Here is an 18,334-nt window from a genome sequence, read left to right as displayed (position 1 = left end):
TGAGCCTAGAAGCTGAGCCTCCCAGGTGTTCCTAGAGGGTCTCTCGGATGGAAAGCCTTTGCTTCAAGCAGAACCAGTTGACACCTACACCTACTCACTTCCTCCAGGCATTCAGGCCTGGCACCTTCCTTGCCATGATTAACTTCCCAGATCAGTCCTGTTAATGTCATTCCTGTTTATGTTCATAAAAATAGCAAACTCAGACTACCTAAAGTCCTTGGATGATCTCAAGACATGCCACTTCCTAAGTCAGCCCTCTGCCAGGCACAGTGGCTCATGTCTGTAATCTCAACACTTTGAGAGGCAGAGGTGGGATAAATCACTTCAGGCCAGGAGTTTGAGACCAGCCTGGGCAACATAGTGAGTTTTTTGTCTCTACAAATAACTAAAAAATTAGCCAGGTATGGAGGTGCATGCCTGTAGTCCCAGCTACTCAGGAGGCTGAGGCAGGAGGATCTGATGAACTATGATCTATGTGCTATGATTGCACCACTGCACTCCAGCCTGGGCAACAGAGCAAGACCCCGTCTTTAAAACAAATAAACAAAAAAATCCTAAGTCAGCAATCTGGAAAAAAAGTGGCAAAGGAGCCACCAAATGACACATCCTTTCAAGAAAGGCTGTTGAAGCAAAGCAAGGCACAGGACAGTGAGGGTAGTGTAGAAGCTGGCACAGAATGCTTATACTTAAGGACAGGCATAACTTAAAGGGAGTGACTATAGCCTCCAGTAAGAGAAGCACTCCAGCCTGGCTCTCCCCTGCTTCATCCCAATTTCAGCTTTTATCACTTCATGAGAACTGTACCATGGTAGAAGTAAGACCTTTGAATCTGCCAGTAATACTTCATCAGATCTGTCCTCTGCAGTCAGCTAGCAACTTCTTATATGTCACTTTCAGTTTGTGGCCCTTGTACCTTAGCTTAGTTGGCCCTGCATTTGCCTCTACTGCCCTCTCTTCCTGACAGACCTATCTTGTCCTGGGCCTCAGTTTCTCAGCTTTTAGAAACTTTAATCATTCTTTGAGGCCTGGCTCAGTCACAGTCAGAATTAGTCTTTCCCTCCTCTGTTTCCCTCCTCTGTCTCCATGAGCTCCATTCTTCTGTAGAGAGCAAAATTAAGGGCTGGGCCAGTTGGGTGGTAGCCCAGAGTAACAATCTATAAGAGGGGGCTTTCACTGAAATAAAATGGTACCATGGTACCCACAAGCAGTTCCATAAATAGCTGAAAATATATACATATAAATTGACCTTAAAAATATGAAAAATCAGCTGGGTGTGGTGGCACACATCTGTAATCCCAGTTACTCAGGAGGTTGAGGCAGGAGAATCACTTGAACCTGGGAGGCAGAGGTTGCAGTGAGCCAAGATCGTGCCACTGCACTCCAGCCTGGGTGACAGAGCAAGACCCTGCCTCAAAAAAAAAAAAAAAAAAAAAAAAATTGATCTTCCTCATCAAAGCTGAGGGTACACTTGAATAGAATATTAAAAATTCAGGCTGGTAATAATCTCTCCCCTGCTAAATAAATGCAGAATAAATATTTTTTAAATATTTTTTTAAGGATATCAAATTATCTTTCCCAGCATCTCTATCTGGTATGATCTGGGCCTGTTTTTGTTACAATCTAACTACAATACAGTTCGTTGCATATCTGCCTTTATCACTTTTATATTTGTATTCCCCAGAAGTTAGCACAGTGCCTTGCATATGGTAGGTGTTCAATTAAACTATGTTAGATAAATTAATTGGTAGTCTTCCTTACACCCAACTATAGGCTATAGTTTAACAGAAATTGGGAAAGAAAGCTGAAAATTATCGCAGTTACACCAAGCTGTTTAATTACCTTAACTCCTCCAGGAAATCTGAAAAAGTAAACAAGCAAATTGAGAGAGATAAACCAGTTCCCTTTGTAAGGATAAATTGTGCCTGCCTAAGAGACACTGTTATGTGAAAGAAGGAAGGAGAGAGATGTTATTCAGCAGAGTTGATGAAAAGCACAGCTTTTCTCTTCCTCCTAAGTTGAACATTGACTAAATGGTCTCATTATTTGTTTTATAATTTTCTAAACCATTACACACAATCACACCCAATGCCAAATACAAATAATTTCATTAATCCAGTTTTGAGATTTTCCACCAGACTCTTTACCTCCGTTAATGCAGAGTAACTGAAAGTGAATAGCCAACATGGTAAATTAGACTAGAAGTAAATTCACCCGTTTGGTTCTTTCCTCCGCCTTTCCTATGCTGTTTTCTGTTGACATCTCACCATCACCATAAGCATACACATACAAACACATAAATGCACACGTGTGCATAGGTACCCCAAGTAAAATTATTATATGAAATAAATCACCTTCATTACACAGAAAATTACGTCCCATTTCTTAGGTTTCTTATGACACATTCTTTGGATTCAATCAGACTACCAGACCTAAATTCTATACAAGCTCCATCATTTAATATCCATCTAACCTTTGGCAAGTCACATAACTTCTTCTTTGAGTCCCAGCTTTTCTTCTGGAAAATGGAGCTGATGATGTTCATCTTTCAGGCTTTCTGGAGTGTTAACTTGGATGACATAAAAATACCTAGTGCAGTTGCAAAGACACAATGAGCACTCAGTTAAAGTGCCCCCTTTCTTACTGTCTAAATTTTCTCCTAAAAAGTTGGGTCACATGGTCAATGAATTTCTTTTTTTTTTTTTTTTTTTTTTTATTTATTTTTTTTGAGACGTAGTCTCACTCTGTCGCCCAGGCTGGAGTGCAGTGGCGCCATCTCAGCTCACTGCAAGCTCCGCCTCCCAGGTTCACGCCATTCTCCTGCCTCAGCCTCCCAAGTAGCTGGGACTACAGGCGCCCGCTACCACGCCCAGCTAATTTTTTTGTATTTTTAGTCGAGACGGGGTTTCACCATGTTAGCCAGGATGGTCTCGATCTCCTGACTTTGTGATCCACCTGCCTCGGCCTCCCAAAGTGCTGGGATTACAGGCGTGAGCCACTGTGCCCAGCCGGTCAATGAATTTCTAAAATAACCCACTATAAGTGTGAAATTGTTTGTATGTACTTAACCCCACGCCCATAGCATTCCCAAGGTTCCTGCTAGCCTACACTGGGACTCCGTGAAAATTAGACCTCCTATCCCCCAACCTTCTACCCTCACCAGTGTCCCACTGAACGCAGCCCTGCAGGCCTACAACTTGTGGAATGGGGCAGGGCCTGAAAGCCTGAGTGTTGCTGCACTCTGAATCAGCATCTTGCCAAACCTTTGTCTTCACCTTATTTCCAATGAACATAAGGGTAGTTCTTCCAATCCAATTTCCCAGGAAAGTTGAGGCAAAATCTCCTGAGGATTCCAGAACTTGGAATTGGTTTACAGCACAGGATGGATGATTTGTGGTGCCACACTAAGTCAGGACCCAGAATATAAATAGCACCAACTGCAAATGAGAAATTTCCCTTCCACCCAGTTCTACTGATGCATATATAATGAGGTGACACTGGGCCTTGCATTTAGGTTTCCTGAGTCACAATTTCCTCATCTACGAAACTGAGTTAATACCTGCCCTATTCCTTACCCTCACCAAACATTATGAGGTCCAAGTAAGTTGGTATGTGTGAACTTTAAATCAAGCCAATATGAGACAATTTATTATCAATTTCTGCCCCCTAAATTCATCAGAATCACAGTAACAAACCAGCTGCTTAACAAACATAAAAGAAGCAAGCAAACAAAACACTGTGACTATTATCAAAAGATTTAAGTGTTAACACCCAACCGAGGCATCACCTTTTCTGTTAGCCCATCCCTGATTCTCCACGCCATGTCACCCTCTCCTCAGATGAAATGAACTTGTTCCTCCTGATGTTGCCTCTGCATTTATAGCTACTTCTTTGTTGCACATACCTCAAAGAATTATAGTTAGTTGTTTGCTTGTCTGTCACCCCTGCCAGACTGTGAGCTCATTGAGGGCTGGAGCCATATCTGTAACCTAACCCTAACCTGGCTCACTGCCTGGCACATAAGTCCTATTGTAGGTATCTTCAGAGGTGAAAGGAATGAGGAGCATTCTGACCCGCATTCTTTTCCCAACTCTGCACCTCACTAAGGTCATGAGTGAGCTTGGACAAACTCCTTTTCTTCCATGAAATGAGGACATCAGACTAAATCAAGTTTACAAACTCCTGCTCCACAGGCCCAATCTAGTCCTTCAGACATGGTTTTTGGCCTACATAGTTGATGGAGTTAAAAAGAAACCTCAATTAATTATGAACATTTAGAGAGCAGAAAATTTCATGTAAAACTTGAATTTTTAGCTTCTGTTTAAAAATGAGATTTCATAGCACTGGTTGTCATTCTCTATAGCAACAATGGATGGAGCTGGCTGGTACATCCCCCTCTGAGACAGGCTAGGAGCCACCCAGTCCACCACAGTTCTCTTGATCCAGTCACTCATTTCTATTACCTGCCTCTGTCCTTACATGCATTTCATTAGAGTTTCTAAATGCAATCTAGCTGTAATAACATCACTCTGGGTCTTTAGGAATCTTCTCCTAAACAGATAAACACACATATATTTTTTACCATGCAGACAGGAGGCTCTGAAGCCACCACTCCTATGGCACTACTCACTATCCTCACCCTGGGCTAAAGCCCCTTGCAATTAATGAAAGAAAGGAAAATACATCAAATAGAGGAAAAAACAGGAAGAAGGAGGAGGAGAGGGAAGCTTTAGCTACAAATAGTGCTACTAGAGGTATTATGATACCATGTGTGGAAAATTAGAGAGTTATACAGTGCCAGATTTTCCATACAGCAAAGCAATCATTTTGTCTATGATCCTGGAATCACACATAACAGAGGATGTGAAAAACTGGAGGTTAATCATCAGAAATTATTATGGCTTTGGGTGTCACTCCTACTGGTGTTCTCTCCCTCCTGCTCCCCATGGCTCCCTTGCAAGGAGCTGCAACTAGCAATTTGAAATTTATACACCTTCACGGGAGAGATGCCCCATCTGCAGCATATCCATAACCTCCCAAGGCAAAGCTGCCATTACTTACAGTATAATCAGTAGCACAGCAGGTGCAGAGAGGAGGAGAGAGCTAGGTACATATTACTAAGAAGCCTGATGAGTCCAACATACTGCTCTTCTCTAACAAGTATTGCCCCAGGAAATTTAAAATAGCACATATCGATGTGCATGGCATACATCTGCTAAACCCATGTGGTGTTTGATTGGACAGATCAACACCAACCTAGCCTGCATTTTCTCTCCAGCTTCTTTCATGCTCTGGCTAGATCAGTTTGAGCACAGAGCCCAGCATAAACTCTGTCTTTAGAACGTTTGGCTGGTTTCTTACAAAACTACCCACATCCCTAAATTCCCAGGTTTTCCCCTTTCCCAAAAGCTTCAAGTAGATAACTGAAAGAGAAAATTATATTCTTTTCCCATGCCATCATCTTTTTAGACTAGTATTCTTGTCTCGTACCATGGTCTTTTAGTCTTGAGACTAGTCCCTCAGCTGATGAAGAGCAGAAAAGTCTTATTTTATAAATATTTTTTATTAGCATTTATGCTTCAGAAGTAGAGAATTTTAGTAAGAAAAGTCAATAACAGGCCAGGCACAGTGGCTCACACCTGTAATCCCAGTTAGTCGGGAGGTTGAGGCAGGAGAGTCGCTTGAACCTGGGAGGCAGAGGTTGCAGTGAGCCGAGATCGTGCCACTGCACTCCAGCCTGGGCAACAGAGTGAGACCCGGACACACACACACACACACACACACACACACACACACTCAATAACTAGCACAATTAAATTGCAAACTGTTCCACTCTCTCCCGAAATATTCAAAGCAATCTATCTAGGTGCAGCTTTCAGTCAGTTTCTCCATCTCATGAACATTGTTCTCAAAGGTGATAGGTCTGGAGAGAGACGATAATTACAGCAAATCCATTAGCTACATCTCAAAAAGACAGAGTACACTCAAAGTGTACACACTATTGACAATTTATCCACACCTTTTTCTTCTATGTGAAGGATTACACAGGCCCACATCCACAGCGTCGGAGAGAAGCACAGGTTTGGAATTCAAGAGTTTTTAATTCTAGTCCTGGCTTCATTAGCTAGAATTGTGACCATCAGCAAACTCCGTAACTTCTGTGGATTTTTCTTCAACTTCAAAATAAAACAGATGAAATAACTTCTAAAGCGGTGCTTCTAAAATTTTAAGATGTAAATGAATCACCTGAAGATCTTGTTAAAATACAAAGATTTAGAATGGACTTGACAACCTGCATTCCTAATGAACTCTCAGGTGATCCTGATAACTGTCGGCCCCACGGACCATACTCTGACAGCAAAGTGCTGGAGCACTGGTCACAAACTTGGCTGTGCAGTAGCATCACCTGAGTAGTTTAAAAATACCAACACTCACGCATGCGCCTCTGTGCGTTTTCCGCATGCTGGTTCCATGAGCCTGGCCTTAGGTGTCTCGTGTCTGGGGGTGATCCCAGCTGTCGCTGCCGCCGCAATGGGCAAAACTGCGGACTCTCCGGGTTCGGGAGCCCGACCCGACCCGGTACGGAGCTTCAATCGCTGGAAGAAAAAACACAGCCACGGGCAGAACAAAAAGAATCAGTTGAGGAAGCAACTGAAGAAACCCGAATGGCAGGTCGAGCGCAAGGGTAACAGCCGCCTCATGCAGAACTATGAGAAGATAAATGTAAATGAAATTACAAGATTTTCAGATTTTTCCTTGTCCAAAAAAACACTGAAAGGTTTGCAAGAAGCTCAGTACCGTTTGGTAACTGAGATACAGAAGCAGACCATTGGATTGGCTTTGCAAGGTAGAGATGTACCTGGAGTGGCCAAAACTGGATCTGGCAAGACTTTAGCTTTCCTTGTTCCAGTGCTAGAAGCCTTATATCGTCTGCAATAGACCTCAACAGATGGGCTGGGGGTTCTCATAATATCACCTATGAGAGAACTGACCTATCAGACCTTTGAGGTTCTCCAAAAGGTAGGAAAGAATCATGACTTCTCAGCTGGTCTCATCATTGGTGGAAAGTATCTGAAACACGAAGCTGAGAGGATCAACAACATAAATATACTCGTGTGCGCACCAGGTCGGCTTCTTCAACACATGGATGAAACGGTGTCTTTTCATGCTACTGCTCTCCTAATGTTAGTTCTTGATGAAGCATATAGAATCTTGGATGTGGGCCTTGCTGATACCATGAATGCTATTATTGAAAATCTCCCCAAGAAACGTCAGACTTTACTTTTCTCAGCAACACAAACTATATCTGTAAAGGACCTTGCACGCTTGAGTTTGAAAAACACTGAGTATGTCTGGGTTCATGAAAAATGCAAAATATAGCACCCCTGCCACTTTGGAACAGAACTACATAGTCTGTGAGCAGCAGCAAAAAATAAGTGTGCTGTATTCCTTTTTGAGAAGGCACCTGAAGAAGAAGAGCATTGTATTTTTTTCCAGTTGCTAAAAGGTCTGATATCTGTACCGAGTGTTTTGCCAGCTACGTCCTGGTATTTCTATCCTTGCCCTCCATGGTCGATAGCAGCAAATGAGAAGAATGGAAGTCTATAATGAGTTTGTCCGTAAGAGAGCTGCAGTACTCTTTGCTAGTGATGTTGCAGCCAGGGGGCTGGATTTCCCGGCTGTGAATTGGGCTCTTCAGTTTGATTGTCCTGAGGATGCCAACACATATATTCACAGAGCAGGTAGAACTGCCAGGTACAAAGAGGATGGTGAAGCTTTATTAATTTTGCTTGCCTCAGAAAAAGCTATAGTGCAGCAGCTTCTTCAGAAGAAAGTACCTATAAAGGAAATCAAAATCAATCCAGAAAAACTTACAGATATCCAGAAAAAATTGGAATCTTTTTTAGCTGAAGATCAAGATTTAAAAGAAAGAGCTCAAAGGTGTTTCATCTCCGATATATGATTGGTATATCTGATGAAGGATAAAGAAGTATTTGATGTGAGCAAGTTACCTATACCTGAATATGCCCTGTCTCTTGGGCTTGCTGTGGCACCATGCATAAGATTTCTTCAGAAAATGCAGAAACAACCCACCAAAGAATTGGTAATGAGCCAAGCCAATAAAGTAACTGAGCCAAGGGCTCCCTCCCTCACCAATGACAAAGTGGAAGAATTTAGAGCCTTCTTCAATGAGAAAATGTCCATCCTTCAGAAAGGTGGAAAAAGACTCAAAGGGACAGAGCACAGACTGGCTAATGATACTAGTGATGGAGAACAGGAGGAAGAGGAAGATAATGAAGAAGAAATGGAAGAGAAACTGGCAAAAGCAAAAGGATCTCAAGCTCCATCTCTTCCTAACACCAGTGAAGCAAAGAAGATCAAGGAAGTTCCTATGCAGTTCCTGGACAGAGATGAGGAGGAAGAAGATGCTGATTTCTTGAAGGTGAAGTGGCACAATGTGTTTGGATTTGACTTTAAAGAGGAGAAAACATTACAGAAGAAAGAACCTTCTAAATCCAGCATCAAGAAAAAAGTGACCAAAGTTGCAGAAGCAAAAAAAGTAATGAAGAGAAATTTTAAAGCGAATAAGAAGATAACATGTACTGATGAAGGGGAGTTGGTTCAACAGTGGCCACAAATGCAGAAATCTGCCATCAAGGATGCTGAGGAAGATGATGACACGGGTGGTATCAACTTAGATAAAGCAAAGGGAAGACTTCAGAAAGAGGACAAATTTGACAAAGAAGAATATAGGAAGAAAATTAAGGCAAAGCATTTGGAGAAAAGACTGAAAGAAAGGGAAGCCAGAAGAGAAGCCAACACGAGACAAGCAAAGGCCAAAGATGAAGAGGAAGACTTTCTGGATTGGAGTGATGATGATCATGATGGATTTGATCCAAGCACACTCCTAGATCCAGATAAGTACAGAAGCTCTGAAGATTCAGATAGTGAAGATATGGAAAATAAAATGTGATACCAAGAAGAAGCAGGGAATGAAGAAGAGGAAGAACAGTGAAGTGGAAGATGTAGGACCAACAAGTCATAACAGAAAGAAGGCCACGTGGGACACTTTAGAGCCTTTGGATACTGGCCTGTCTTTAGCAGAGGATGAAGAGCTGGTGTTACATCTGCTAAGAAGTTAAAGCTAAATACTTCCTGCGCCTGCCTTCTCCTTGAAACCTTGGTTATGATTGTGTAGACAAGATGCTGAAAAACAATTGATTTGGGGGCACTTAGGTACCATATGTCCCATTCCCAAAGGGCACATTTCTGGATAGAAGCAATTGTATTTCCAAGTCCCTCTCACAGGGCTGCTTTGTGCCATCACTGAGCATACTCAGATCGAGGATAGATGATACTATTTCCTGACCCCATTTTCCAGCATGTGTTCTGTTAGATTTTTATCCATGGGTTCCTAAGCCTTGTCATTGGAAATGCTTCCTTTGTTTTACTGGCAAGTTCTGGAGCTCTTGTGTCATTGTTAGAAATTCCTGTCTTGCTTACTGTACAGAAGTTTCTATGTTACTGTTAAAATTGCTCATGATTTTGATGTATTTAATATTTGCAAAGAGACTGAGTATGATGGACCAGCCCTGAGAAAGAATATTTTTGAATTGAGATGATCAATAATAAACATATTTCCTATTAAAAAAATACCAACACCTAGGCTCCACACCAGAGTCTGATTTAATGACTATAAGCTGTGTTTGAGCATGGGGTGCTTTGAAAGCTCCCCAGGTGGTTCTAGTATAGAGCAACGTTTGAGGAATCCTGTCCTATTCCTTAAAATTCTAAAATGATGACCTTTATTGTTCAGTCACATTGCATTTGCAGAGTGAAATTCCTTGTTATCTATTATCTCATGACAACCCAGAGAGCTAGCAGGGCAAACACTATTAACTTGGATTTACAAAAGAGATAACCAAGCACCCAAGAGTCAGGAGAATTGCCTAAAGGCATACAGTTAATGGCGGACCTTCTGCTACTAGAACAACTAGAACATAGCATTCCTGATAAACAACCTGTGTTTTCTTCAGATTGCTTTGCACTGGCTATGCAAACTAATAATGACAAAGAGAAAAAATGATAGTAGCTTTTCTGCCCCAAATTCCACTAAAAATAATATGAATGACAATGTAACAGAGAAATATATGCAACTAGTGAAACAATTAAACGTGTAATTGGTGGAGGAGCTACTTGCCTGCTGTGGGTGATACTTACAAGCACAGTAAGGTTGCTAAAGGTATGTCAGCAGGACCAGCCATTGGACATCAAGTGAGCACAGCTAGATGGATTAATGCAGTACTAGGAATACAACAAAATGTACTGGGGAAATGCCATAACAAATCCTGGGCAAGAGACCAGAGAGTCTTCCATTTGATAACACTAAGAATTCGTTGGAACTTGTTGAGATAGCCATCCCACTTCTAAACACTGCAAAACCTACACACAGAAACAAAACAAACTTAAAGTTCTGGCTTTGGAACTAAGGCAAATGGTGGGAATTAATAAACAACCAAGTAAACAGGAGGTAGAAAAGAAGAAACTGGTATTTTTTAACGCTTACTATGGACCAGCCAGTTGTATGAATTATCTGGCCTTACTCTTATTTGTAAGGTAAGCTTTATTATTCCCATTTTACAAATCAGAAGGTGAGTCACAGAGTTTGTCTGTTACACCAACTTACATTTGAATGTCAGAGGTGGGTTTAAGCCTAGGTCTGCCTGATTCCAAACCTTTCATGTCCTTTCTTCTATCCAAACTAATTCCTGTGACTGAATCAAACATTTTCAGGTAAACTACTGTTCTTCCCAAAATCTTCATCTTGTCTATGTAGCAGGGACAAAATACTATAATAATGTCATAACTTGTTGATCCTGTTATTCCACAAAACAATAAAAACACTATTTATAGATTTGGCCAAAACAAAATCAAAAACAAAAACATTTCCATTGAACTTCTGGCCTTTTGGCTTTGCAAAAGTGAAGCCCAAATCCTTTTCAACAGAGGCTGAGAAATTGCACTCTCAAGGTCAGATGTGGCCTACCAACATGTTTCACTTGAAATATACAATATCAACCCTCATAGTGTTCTTTAAATTTTGTAATTAAAAAACAGTCACCTCATAGAAATGGGAATTCCTGTTGTCTCTCCAAATAGTAGGAAGAGTTGGGAATGCCCCACTCATGCTCTCATGTGGTGTCAACAGCTAAAGCTGAGTCCTAGGTTCTCTGTAGGTGAAGCATCTGTTATCCACTTACCATGGTCCCCATCTTTCCCTATTTATTATATATGTCAGATAAATGTCATCCCACTTAAGCTAAATATTTCCTAAACTTTTTCCTATCAAAGGTTGTGTTAAAAAGTACACCCAAGAAGTCCAACCATTTATTTCAAAAAAAGATTGAAGACAGCATACATTTTCTTATACCAAGCCCACATCACCCATATATATATATATATATATTTTTTTTTTTTGGAGATGGAATCTTGCTCTGTCGCCCAGGCTGGAGTGCAGTGCCACAATCTCGGCTCACTATAAGCTCCGCCTCCCGGGTTCATGCCATTCTCCCACCTCAGCCTCCTGAGTAGCTGGGACTACAGTCGCCTGCCACCATGCCTGGCTAATTTTTTTTTGTAATTTTAGGACAGATGGGGTTTCACTGTGTTAGCTAGGATGTTCTCGATCTCCTGACCTCGTGATCCGCCCACCTTGGCTTCCCAAAGTGCTGGGATTACAGGCATGAGCCTCCGTGCCCAGCCCATCACCCATTTATATTTACCAGATTACAAAGATATCTGAATTTATAAATCCTGCTTTTCAGGAATGCGTGAGCTGAGACAACCAGATGCTAAACTCTTCTATCTAATAACATAAAAGGCCTTCTTAAATAGAGGTAGAGTTTCATCTGAAAAGGAGGTTATAGGTTTACTGCAACATGGACCACAGCCTGGAGGTAAAGAGAAAGTGTTTTGTTATTCTTTTTTCTTCACAGTTAGCCCAAGAGAAAGTTGGGGTGTCAGGTCTCTGAATAAAGAAAACCTGGTCAAAGGTTCTCACTCCTGTTGTGGAGGTAAACACTGCCACTGGGTTGGAACAGAGAAGAAGGAAAACCAGTAGACATCATCCTGTAAAAGAATATGGCCTCTGAACTCTAGGAGTTATAATAGGCAAATTCATATTTAAAATTTTTTTCTGTGTTGTAATTTCCTGAATCACCTGCAGCTCTTTAGTAGAGTTTGCAAAATGTTTGCGTTTAACCATAAGTATGCTGCAGAGGGTCAGATGAGGGGCTTGTTTTCACATTTGGAGCAAAGTTGCAAGGGAGTGTGGAAGCAGCCTGGAGAAGCTGCCACAAGACTCCCAAATCCATCCCCCAAAATTAGATTTGGAAAACAGAATGTGTTCCTTGGGGATTTCCAGATACAAGAGGGATGAAAACCTGAAGACAAGTCTTCCTGTGGTTATGCTGAATGTGGCAGTGGGGAGATCTACTATTACTATTCAGATACAAAAGGGGCCTGTGGGCCCTGATACCCAGAGGACTTAGGGATACTTGGTTTACTAACAGACACAGTGGCAGTGAAACCTGATCTGTGCCATAGTTTCTCTCTCTATAGGATGCCTCCAGAGCTGTTTATATGTAAAAATAATAATAAATAAAAGAGTTATTAAAATAATGAATGATATTATATGTGTGGCATGAATGGTATATGTCTTCTTGATAGGTTTTAAGGTTTTTCCAGGCATGTAGCCAAGAAAAATCCAAAAACTGGAAGGAAAAATCAGTGTTTAATGGAATAAAAGTGTGACTAGTGTTTCAAATTACTGTTTGAACCTGTATAGACTGTGATGCATTTATCTTTGCTCCCTATATATCTAGTACACAAATTCTTCACACATAGTAGGAGCTAAATAATTGTTCATTTTAATTGAAAAAATAAAAATTATCATGAGTATCTGAGAACTATCTTAGTTCTCAGACAGTAAGAGAATTAGTATCTGAGAACTAAGATAGTTGTTCATAAAACTATATTCAGAAAAATTCTGGCTTTCTAGAAAGACATGTCATGGGAATTCTGAGAGATGTCTGCAGTAATTCACAATTATTACTAACAGGATGTAGGTGCTGACAGCTAAGTAAGTCAAGTCAGCTTCATCAGCTAAGAAATCAGCATTGGTGCTAGACACTTCTTTATCTCATGCAATCCTCAATAACCCTACAATGTGAATATTATTCAATTTATAAATTATTACATGATAAAGACCTTTGTGGCCCTCCTGTATTTTTGAAAATATAAATGTATTTGCAATGCCAAGAGCGAATCATAGAAAAAGGTACTAAAGGCAAGAAACAGCTATTCATGACCTATTACTAAAGAAATCAAAAGATCTGTTCCTCACATTTGCTTGCTCTTTTGGAACATTCATACTGGCCAGAGCAATAATTATTGATAAATGAGCTTCAAAATCATTCTTTGGCACAACAGATCAGTAATAACATCTGTGAAAATGTAATATCACAATATAAACACTCGAAGCCACAGAGAAGAAAATAATGCGGTTTGGTGTGGTTTCATTTAGGGGAGTGCATTACATATTTTTTGAACAAGCCATTCTCTCTATAAAACCCAGCTAGCAAATCTGCCTTGCCTATTATCATTGTGAGAATAATGTAGCAAACAGATGGAGGGTTTCATACAATTTGTTGAACTAAATTTAACAGGTTTGGCTGTGAGTGTTAACTTATTTTTATATTCTATTTGTGCTGTGTTTGTAATAGATGCACACACATGAATAAAAACAGAAAATCTGTATACCTAGTACAGCTGGTTTGATAATGTTTTTATTATAGCACCACATACTTCTAATTATAAGGCTTTATATTTGGGCCACCAAGAAATTCTGGCTGCAGAGCTGCTTATGTGGCATTCACATAACAAAAAATATAAATACCATAGAAACATTTGAACCCCTCCTCCACTTATGGCACCATATGTGAAAGGAACTAGGACCATAGTCATTAAATTAATAATAACCTACTAAATAAATGAACAATCGAAGAGCACACTACAACACTTAATAGGTGGCATTCATTTGGCTTACAGGTCCAAGTAGGACTCATCGGTGACAGATGAAACATAGAACACTATGTCAAAAATATGAGTCAAGAAAATTGAGTGCCATTAAATGTTAAATGGTAGCAAGAATCCTCAAACTTCAACTCAACTTTACGATGTGAATTCTACTGTTAAGGAAGCTCTCATTTTATCAACACAAGGAACCAATTGGAACATAACTGAAAAACCATTTTTAAGCAATATCCTCCTAAAATTACTTATTAACTCATATTACCCTGTGATCATATTTCCCATTCATTGAAATGGCAGGATGGAAGCTATAAAAGTAATGTATGTGATTGTATTGAGAAGTAAAGAGTGCGAGTCATCAGGAACCTCTCCTCTACACCCAAAAATAAGATGGACACATAGGAGACACATATAAACACAGTCACATACACACCAAAGAAGATCCAAGTGGGGGAAAAAATAGCAAGGTGCAGGTCCACATTCAGAATTTTACATTCTCCAGGGATACAATAATATAATATACATGAAGCTGGCTTAAGAAAAAGCCTTCTAAATTTATTTGAATTAAACAGTCCTTTATTTAAGTAGACTGTACTCACCAATAAATTGCAACATATTTTGAATTTGCACCTCTGATGTTTGAAAAAACATCTATAATTAGGAAACAAGGCCTGAGCCCTTCTTGCCCTCAATTAAAGTCCCTGCTCTCCTTGTCAAGGCTTCACAGTCCCTCTTTCTCTTACACTTGACAGAGCAAAGGGAGGTGAAAGAGTCACTGATTTTAATCTCACTAGCCTTTCCCCAGGTGCCAGCCTTAGCAAGATTTTTATTATTGAAGAGGAATATGACACAATCTCATTCATCTGGCAGGTCCTCTTAAGCTATTTTTGTTTGAATATTAATAGTATCGAAACAAAGTTAAAGTAATGGTATGGATCAGACATGGACCACCCAGAGACTATGTTCTTTAAAGCTGATCAGAAGTTAGATTTTTAACACTTTCTAAAGCAAACCAGTATCTGTTACAAAATAAGAAAAGTGATTTTTACATAATAATCATAGATATGTAATGATATAGGAAAATGAGATAGAAAACAAGATATAGACTGAAAATAAAACAAAGTGAAAAATTTGCTTGACAAAGTCACCATTGTTCCTGTAGCAAAAAAACCTAGTCCATTCCACTGAGTTTATCTCTTGTCTCTGGACAGTAGGAATTTACCTTCAGTCAATCAATACTCAGTAACCTCTCTCTATGGGGCGCACAAACTCCCAAAACATTATTTTTAAAGTGTTTAAGTCCCTTTTAATTATATTAACAATAAATGGCACTTTTTGTTTATTCAGTGTCTTTATATTCAGAGATCCAGGATTTTTTACTGAAATTCTCAAATTCAACTACCTTATTATTAACTCTCAATGACTTTTTTGTTTAAATTCTCTAAGAGTATGTACCCTTATGAGTATTTTATATTTTTAAAATTCCCTTCTAATGCTCATCATCACCGGCCATCAGAGAAAGCAAATCAAAACCACAATGAGATACCATCTCACACCAGTTAGAATGGCGATCATTAAAAAGTCAGGAAACAACAGGTGCTGGAGAGGATGTGGAGAAATAGGAACATTTTTGCACTGTTGGTGGGACTGTAAACTCATTCAACCATTGTGGAAGACAGTGTGGCGATTCCTCAGCGATCTAGAACTAGAAATACCATTTGACCCAGCCATCCCATTACTGGGTACATACCCAAAGGATTATAAATCATGCTTCTATAAAGACATATGCACACGTATGTTTATTGTGGCGCTCTTCACAATAGCAAAGACTTGGAACCAACCCAAATGTCCAATAATGATAGACTGGATTAAGAAAATGTGGCACATATACACCATGGAATACTATGCAGCCATAAAAAAGGATGAGTTCACGTCCTTTGTAGCGCTTGGGAGCAAACTATCGCAAGAACAAAAAACCAAACACTGCGTGTTCTCACTCATAGGTGGGAATTGAACAATGAGAACACTTGGACACAGGAAGGGGAACATCACACACCGGGGCCTGTTGTGGGGTGGGGGGATGGGGGGAGGGATAGCATTAGGAGAAATACCTAATGTAAATGACGAGTTAATGGGTGCAGGACACCAACATGGCACATGTATACATATGTAACAAACCTGCACGTTGTGCACATGTACCCTAGAACTTAAAGTATAATAAAAATATATATATATAAAATAAATAAATAAAATTCCCTTCTAAAAAATCCCTTCTGGTAATAATCTTTCTTTCAATTACTGTTAGCATTAAATATTTTTAAAGCCATAATTGCCCATATTCTTCATCTTTCTTTGTATCTCTAGATTCTATTTTTCTCCCCACTTCTTACTAAGAATCTTTATGAGGGATTTTTTTTCTTTTTTAAGTCCTCTGAATTACTTTAATTGCTCAGTTTTCTAAACTATCCTTTTTTTTTTTTTTTTTTTTGAGACAGGGTCTTGCTCTGTTGCCCAGGCTGGAGTGCAGTGGTGTGATCTCAGCTCATGCAACCACCACCTCCTGGGCTCAAAGGATCCTCCAACCTCAGCCTCCCAAACAGCTGGAACTATAGGCATGTGCCACCACTCCTGGCTAATTTTTGCATTTTCTTTTTCTTTTTTTTTTTTTTTTTTTTTTTGTAGAGATAGGATTTCGCCACGTTGCCCAGGCTGGTCTAGGACTCCCGGACTCAAGGGCTCTATCTTCCCCTCAGCCTCCCAAAGTGCTGGGATTACAAGTATGAGGACCCCACCTGGCTTAAACTATTCTTTATTGCCTTCATTCTCTGATTCTATCTTCTTACCTTAAAGAATACCTTTAAGTGTTTATTTCCCAATTTGTGCCTACCCCTGTATTAGGATCTGTGAGAAAAAAAAAGAAGTAGAACCCAGTGTTTCTGCCTTTTAAAAGCTTACTACCAAGGACAAATATTTGGAACCCTTTGAAATTTTTATTTCTTGCTGAAGACATAAGACATCCGTACAAACAACAGCAAAGGGTTTGTCATCAAGTTCATATGTAGTATACATTAAGCTGGTTACAGATGTTTCTAGAAAGAAAACACATAACTTCTTCTCAACCTCTCTTGAGATTCATATTTCTAAGTGTCACCAAGATAAACCATAGATGGGTCAAATTCAGAATGTTTAAAATCAGTATCAGCATTTCCACAAACTCCTGTCATTGCTCCAGTTTTCTACACCTGAATTAGTAACTATTTTAATTCACCAGTTCAGTCTCCTGTAAGTTGTCCTTAAGGATGAATTCTCATTCTCCATATCTAGAATGAGGTCTGGTTGATGCAAGCTTCTACATACCTCTCAACTCTGTCCCCACTGCCTCCCTTCTCTTCCCATTGCCATTGCCTTAGTGAAAGTGAACCATCTTACTTCACATGGAGCACTGCTCATTCCTCTTCCTGCCTATCCACAAGCAGAAAGATCTAAAACATACATGGCAACAGAAAACAGCCCACTGATGGTTCCCTGTGGCCTACAGGATAGAGTACAAATCCCCCTTTTCAATCCCTAGAGCCTGTCCCCAGTTTAACCACAGCCTTCCTTTCCAACCTTGTTCTAGCTTCCATTCATGTGCACCGTACATTCCAGCTTCTCATCATTCCCTGCACATCTCAGGCTTCTTCACAACTCCAAACTTCTACTCACTCTGTTCCCTTCAAGAATGCCCTTCTCTCATCAAGAATCCCCTGAATCACAATGCCTCTTACAGGACCAAGCTCCAGTGAGAAACTTTTTACAAATCATTCAACTACAATTAGTCTTCCCCTGCTTGTCTTCCAAAGAACTGTATCCATGTCTCTAGCACAGTGTTTTTCACATATAGTTCACATATATTTAAATAATTTATACCTTCTTCCAAACTCTTCAAATATATAAATTTGGACATTCATCTTTAGTCAGCAGTATCTAATACCATGTCTGGCATAATAGCTAGCCAACAAATTTTGAATGAATAAATGGATATGGATAAATTACAGATGGCATTAAGACAGAATGTGGAACTTCAAGATTTGCCTGAAGAAATAAAAGATTTAGTCTGTTGAGGAGGCCACAAATACTCAGGCCTCATCAGAATGAACCTCATTACAAAAATGGCTTATCTAAAGTTTTTTTAGATAAGAAAATAATTTTCCTTCTCTAAATGCAGTCCGTCTAATAGCAGGTCTTCAGAACTATAAAGATCTGA

The 18,334-nt window shown here is 39.9% G+C and overlaps 1 long non-coding RNA gene and 1 pseudogene across 1 annotated transcript in view; one reads left to right on the top strand and one right to left on the bottom strand.

Moving 5' to 3' along the window:
* Positions 1 to 18,334, bottom strand: part of LOC134728543 (uncharacterized) — a 747,936-nt gene that overhangs the window by 684,360 nt on the left and 45,242 nt on the right. The gene's annotated exons all lie outside the window — the stretch shown is intronic.
* On the top strand, positions 6,481 to 9,273 carry LOC100973360 (probable ATP-dependent RNA helicase DDX10; annotated as a pseudogene).

Source organism: Pan paniscus, chromosome 11 (genome assembly GCF_029289425.2).
Source record: "Pan paniscus chromosome 11, NHGRI_mPanPan1-v2.0_pri, whole genome shotgun sequence".
Lineage (NCBI taxonomy): Eukaryota > Metazoa > Chordata > Mammalia > Primates > Hominidae > Pan > Pan paniscus.
The sequence above is the reverse complement of the archived record's forward strand: the minus strand, read 5'-3'. Positions and strand labels throughout refer to the sequence as shown.